Below are 7,316 nucleotides of genomic sequence, written 5' to 3'. Positions count from 1 at the left end.
TATAAATCGTGATGAAACTCTATCGGATGGCTTTAAAAAATAAAACTTAACGTCTACATAAAATACAACTTGATGCCAATGATACAAAGTGATATTTGAATTCATTCTAATGAAATGAAACCCCCTTTTGCAATTAACTTTTTTGGGATCGATTAGGGAGGAGAAAAGTAGGACTTGTGTTTTCCATATTTTATTGTTTCTGTACAATATGGGAATAAGATTATATAACAATGTAATAAACTATTTGAAATACTTATTATGGTCTGATTTATAATAAAAATAGACATTATATGGATAGATTTTGATAGAAAGTAAGGTTTAAAACCTTATTATTGTTGGTCCTATTTTAAAATCCAATATTTTACTACTTTCCTCAATATTAATGTCAAAAAAGTACTTATTGTTATAGGACTTAGTTTTTTAGGCTCCCGAAATCAAAATCAGATCTATGTTTGCCTAAGAATTAATACTCTTAATACTTTTAATCTGAATTTAATTATATTACACAATACACTTTTTCATCTCTTATCAGAGATTATTTACTAACTTTGAGGACTAAAAGCTATTAAAAATTACTTATTAATGCATGCAATGAGTAAAATTGAAAAAATATAATTTACTTTTCCAGATGCCATCGGGTTCTGATTCCAATATATATAAAGAAAAAGTCATAGAAAGGGAACTCAATATTGTAGGACACTTTAAAAAAAATGGACAACATTAACTTCTTAACTATTATTTTTAATATCTAAAAATCAAAATATAGAATTCCAAAGTTTTAATAACTAATAAAACTTGATAATTTGTAAATTAATAATTTTTTTTTTCTTCATACATCTTCATCTTCTCATATCAATAATTACAATTTGGAATATTTTTTATACCATTTTGGCATATCATGCTAATTATGTTAAGTTTTAATAAGTTTAATTTATATTCTTTATATTGGTTTATTTGAAATAAATAATTTTGCTTTAGAAAAGAAAAACTTGTTAATGCAATCATATACTTTTATTATTTAAAAAAATAAGTTTTAAATGTGTTTCCGTCCAAAAGAAAATTTGGAGATCCTATTTTTTTTTTTTTTTTTGAAGTGAAAGTTGTGCTCTAATCCAAATTTGAATGTTTTTATACCACAAACCTAAAATTATTTGGATATATGTACGCACATTCAAACATTTGTATACTGTACACATACGATCAAACTGTCATATTTGTAAATATATTAATATTATTTACTCTACAAGAGATCATAAAGAAAATATAGACCCCTCAAATATTTGCCTTTAATAATAACTATGTCCTTCAATTAATATTTACTTAAAAAATATTTTTGTATCTGCTATTTGATGTTAATTTTTGGGGACAAACTCTTCTTTACTTAAAATGTACAACAATTTATATGAATTTATGTAGGTACAATATTTTATGTAGGTATGCATAAAAAATTGGATAAACTATTTAGAGGTGTACAAATTCTTTTTGTGACCCACTAAAAAACTTATATGAAGCGTCTGTGTTTCAGTGGATGTTTCTACATTTAAATAGCTTTAAATATTTATTCGTAAAATAAATAGTAATCCTTATTTTATCTCTCAACCTTTCCTACTACAAAAAACAAGAAAAAATAACCTAAATAATTTTAAATTGTGAGGTTTTTTCCAACACCGTTGTTAACCACATTAATGGTGTAGTCAATTATGTCCTAGCTTAACTTTAAGCATGTACATATCTAAAAATTATAATTAATTTATAGAAAAACCTAAACATATTGTATATAATCATTCTTAAAAAATTTTCAAAAATGTAAAAGCAGATACTAAACAGTTTTAGTTTTAGTTTTTGTCTCGCGTTCAAAATAAAAAACTTGTCATGAAAATCCAGTGTAGAATGGACACAGTTAGAAGAAAATAAACCGAAAATCAAAATGGAAACCCTGTCAATTATAAGAGTGTTTTGGAGGAGAGAAAGGATCATGCTCAAGACGTTTTATTAGATCAGCTATGACAAGGGAGGAAGGAGAAAAGGATAGAAACAAGGAAATTTCCTAGAATTACTCCAATGTCGATCCCCAATTCTTCTCTGAGCAGACGAACAAGGACTTAGAATTATAACCACGCTACAAATCTTCGAGGTGATTCTCTGTCTTTTATGAGTATACCCGAATGTTCAATCAGGTTTTGAATATAATTGAATCTATTTAGGAAAAGATGTTTACTACTAAGGAATTAAATAATAATGGAAAATACTAAGGAAAGAAAAATCATTTTTCAGGTTACCAATTCCAAAAAAAAAAAAACCTGGCCCAGATAAGAAATTCAAGGGAATTACCATCACAGATAAAAACCATAATATAACTTAGATCAAGTAGTCACACAGTTCCAGGATACTAAGTGTATACTTGAAAATGAGGCGTCGACAGAGAGACAGACAAACTTTGCTTTATTAATAAAGATTAACCAATAGGCAATGAGCGATTATGACTCCTATTAGATTGTTTACAAAGCAATCAATAGTGGCGGCAAAATAATAAAATTCCCTGAATGATAATATTATTAAATATATTCAATATTTGTACTTCAAACTCAACATTGTATTGGGAGCGCAAAAAGTAAATTAAAAAGAAATTCACTTTTTAATATATTTATGAGTGCCCGAAACTACATACTGTTACACCACCTTGTGGATAATATATATATTTTTTAGTTTGTTCATGCCCCATTATCCCCAAATTAGTAGTAATTAAAGAGTAGAAAAGTGGAAACTTGCACGTGTTCTTTTCTCCGATAGAAAGTTCCCCTACTAACTTCCCCATGTTGAAAGTTAACCGCTAAGAGAGCTACTACTCATTATAATTAATTATATTTTTCATTTTATTTCTTTAATATAAAAAAAATAGTTATAAATAGTTAATACTACTTTGACTTTTTTACCTCATATGGACAATGGACAGTAGGGTGTATTAAACGCCCCATCATTAAAAAAAATATGATCGATTCTATTACCTATACATTAAATTTTGACACTTCGTGATATAAAAATAGGTATATGGAAAAAATCAACTACCTAGAACAGAGGTCGGCAACCTCCGTCGCCCGAGTGAATTTTGACCGGCCTGCCATATTATCTTAGACAATCATCTAAATATAAGGATACTAGTCCAAAAAAACTTTCTAACATTGAACAGTATTATGAAAATCGAAATGATCATTATAAAAGTTTTGCTCCTCTCATCCACAAATATTACACCTGAAATAGAAAAAATATCACAAAATTAGTAAAACAAGTGTCTCATTAAATAAATATTATTTTTTCTACTTATCTTTTTTTTAGTAAAATATAGATTTTTCTTTTTAATTGTATTTATATTTCATTTCTTTATCATAATTCCGGTAGTAAAAAATAAGGGTATTGTTTAAATAAAGTTATATTGAATCCTCGGTTTCTCTAAACACCCATAAAATCAATTATATATTCAATAACATAGTTTTCTACCATGACACTGCAAAGATAGCTGTTTAGTCCTCTGCCATGATACTAAATAGATATTTGGCCCCTATTCTCCAAAAGGTTGCCGACCCTGGGCCTAGAAGGCTTTCACTTATCACGTATATGTATTTAAGTCCATAACTTAAATAGACAACTTTTTTTTCTTAAATCAAGTCATATAGAGTATTCTTGCATAATACGAATATTTAAATTCGTATTATTCACATCAACAGCTTTAATTTGATACCAAACATGAATAGGTTTCAGCAAAAAAGTAAGAAAATGAAGGATTTTTATGTTATGGTCCCGACTACAAAAAATAAGCACTACATATTTTCCAATTTCCAATTTTGTTCCTTTTTTGCATATATGTTTTATTACCAAGTGTCACATTTATGAGAATAGGTAAGAAAATACAAAACATAAGAGCGTTTGATGCATCCTAATGGAGAGTTTGTAACTAAAACCAATGAATAATCCGAGTCTACTACAAAAATATTTCCTTGGTTAAAAAGATTACATAAACAATACTGTTTTAATAGTTGTTAGACAAGACACTTGCATTAACATTCAGAAAGCTTCCATCTTGCGCTGAGTTTCCCCCTTAACATAAAATTACTTTGTATTTTGTTGTAAATTGGTTTTTTCCCCTTATCAGTCTTCTAAACATTGACTGATTATATACAAATTAGCTTTGGTTAAGCTGGGAGTGTAATTCTATTACAATTTTAAAATAATAATCCCACACTTGGTAAGAATTGAGTAACTACCAACGAATTTTGGAGTTTTTTATGCTTGTTTTTGATTTTTTGTTAGAAAAAAAGTTGCAAGATACAATAAAGGTAACGGAATCCCTGTCTAAAATCTTTTTATCATTATCATTTAATTCATTTCTCTTTATTATGAGAATCATCATAGATTGTAATTACTTATTAATACTAAACCTTAAATAAAATAAGTAATGAAAAATAGGTAGTTCATTTGTGTGAAAAAACATGTTTCAAATACCTATAATTTATCTTCACGTTGAACTTTCCCGTAATCAGGCTTGGGCCCGTTTACCACTTTTTGTTAATCTCTTCTTTAATATAAAATAAAAACTTTCCGGTCCTCATTTTTTAGCTTCTTTCCATTTGTTTTATTAAGATCAAAAGGATGACCACGTACATAATTTTTGTCTAAATTTAGTTTACTACAAAAATATATTTTTCCCTCGCGTGATGTCACTTTTGAGTAACTACTGATGACACCATACATAGAATACTAGGCACATTTAATCATCATCATGATTATGTAATTAAAGGAATGAAGTTTTAAAATGACATTAACTTTTTTTCTCCTTTTTTTTAATCAATAACTTCTTTTAAATTCCCCTCATGTGGGAATAAAAATTCTGGGTGTTTATTCCAGGTCTCGAGAATTAAATGTCCCATGTTATTATTTTGCATTCCTTTCGAATAATTATCATGGAGATTGCTGGGTTAGTTTCAGAGTAATTCATTTTTTGCTCAATCTCCAAGCCTGTATTAATTCAATTAAATTCTACATTTAAAATATTCTCAAAAAACATTGGGTTGATTACATTTACCAACTTATCAAGTATTAAATTAAGTGATAATATGAGAAGGTAAGAAGACATTTGTAGTTATTATTTTTGGGCTTGTTAATTATGTAGATGCACACAATATTTTGGTATCTGGATGCTACATCATATCATTTTATATTTAAATTCATTCTATACATGATATTAAAAAAAGGGTTTATCTTACCTAAAGATATAATAACAATATAAAATAAAAATAAGGTCATTTATTTTTTGTGGGCCATATCATCATGATTAAAATCAGTCATTATCAGGTTACCATTTTTCATTATCAATTAAACAATGTACCTATTACTTAGTTTATGGTATTTCAAACAAAAGATGGTATTTTTAAAAAATTAAACAATCATGATCCAACTCAAATCGGACATATTATTCCTAATAATGTTATTGTTAATTAAAAATTTAGATATTCTTTTTCATTTTAACATCAACTTGTTATATTATTCTCTTTTTCAATAAAACATTCACTAACATTAGTATGTAATCTAACTTACTTATAAGTTAAGTAAAAAGTTCTGAGCGTTTTTGTTACATGTCTTTAGTGAGCTATATCTCACGATTAATATATTGCAATCAAAAAACTTAAAGTATACTTAAAGGTTAAGCCGACCCTTTAAAAAAATATCTACAATTGTGCATTTGATGAAGTCAGTTGTGTGTTACAGCGTTTCAAAATAAACGTAAAAAAAAGAGAAAGTTCGATACATTCTTCAGTATCCTTATGGTGATAAGGCGGAGGTGGCAGTTAAAAAAAAGTGATGTTGATGGATCCCATACTGTATCGAATGCAAAAGCAAAGTGGTGGTTCCAAAGATTCCATTCTGGTGATATGATTTAGACTAGGAGAGGGGCCCATGAATCAAGTCTGAATTTAGAGGATTAGAAAAAGAAAATAAAGGTAGAAGAAAAGAAAAGGAGAAAAGGATCTAGAAATATTTTTGTGTAAAAATTGGACGGTTTTGGGCCTCTTGTACCTTCCAAATATGATACTTTGAGTAAAAAGTTGTACTTTTTATATTTTTTAGTATTCGGTTTATCAGTTAAAAATATTATCAACCTTGTTTTTATTAACATTTATTCCAAACCATCGCTAATTTGTTATCAAAGGGTTATTACAAATGATAAATAAGTTTTGGGTCTTGTTTTTTTTTTTTTTTTTTTTCAATCATATTATGAATATAAAAATTTTTCATCAGAAAGATACCTATAAAAATATTAAATATAAGACCATTGTAAATACTAAATATCATTTTCTTATTTGCACGATCGATATAATCGTAAAAAAAAGTCCAGCCACTACATAAAGTATGAAAAGACAAATAATAACTTATAATAAGACGCCACGAGGAGATCGATAAAAAAAATAACCATCCAATCAAAAAAGAAGAGATACAAGGAAATCCGAAACGAGTTTATAAAGACGGCGTTATGCTCTTTTTTCAAAATAACCGATTATTTTTCCCATCGATGTATAAATTATGGAATATATACAGGGTTGATCTTATATGTATAGTGGTAAATATTTTATTATTTCCAATCCAGAATTGCATTGATGCAAAACCACAGTCGAGAACCTTTAATCTCTCAACAGAACAAGCTGAGACGCTTGGAAAGACCAAAGAAAATTCAAAATTTTATCAAGGCAAACACAAATTTGGGGAAAGTTTTGCTCCTTTCTGATGCAAAGAAGGTTCACCGTTGATGCCATTGTGAATAAGCAGAACAGCCGTTACATCAAAACCGAACATCCAGACAATGTCTTAGTTTCAGTGAGAAATGTCTTCAGAACAAAACAAAAATCATGTGGCCAGCACAGTCGAAGTCCTCCCTCCAATCCTTGTTGGAGAGGAAGAAGAGGTTCAACGCAAATACTATCATCGAAATTCTGGATAAGAAAGTGTTATCTTTAGCTAGAGAAAAGGGCAGTGAAAATTTGTTTTAACACAAGACTCATCGAACTGCTAAGACCTAGGCCTTCATTAAAGAAAACTTTTCGGATTTTTGGGACCTCAACATGTGGCCGCCCTCATCTCTAGACGCAAACCACTTGAACTACTCTATCTAATTGTGTCCAGTCTCTAGAGCCTTCCATCAAGTAGACCAAGCTCGAGTCTGAATACATAGTCAAGGTCTGCAATGCCTCTATTTGAGACACTTATTAGAGCCGAGCACAATTTGTAGATGATTTTGTATAATAAATGTCCCTACAAAATCTTTCTCT

Source organism: Lepeophtheirus salmonis, chromosome 2 (assembly GCF_016086655.4).
Source record: "Lepeophtheirus salmonis chromosome 2, UVic_Lsal_1.4, whole genome shotgun sequence".
NCBI lineage: Eukaryota > Metazoa > Arthropoda > Copepoda > Siphonostomatoida > Caligidae > Lepeophtheirus > Lepeophtheirus salmonis.
This window is presented reverse-complemented; position numbering follows the sequence as displayed.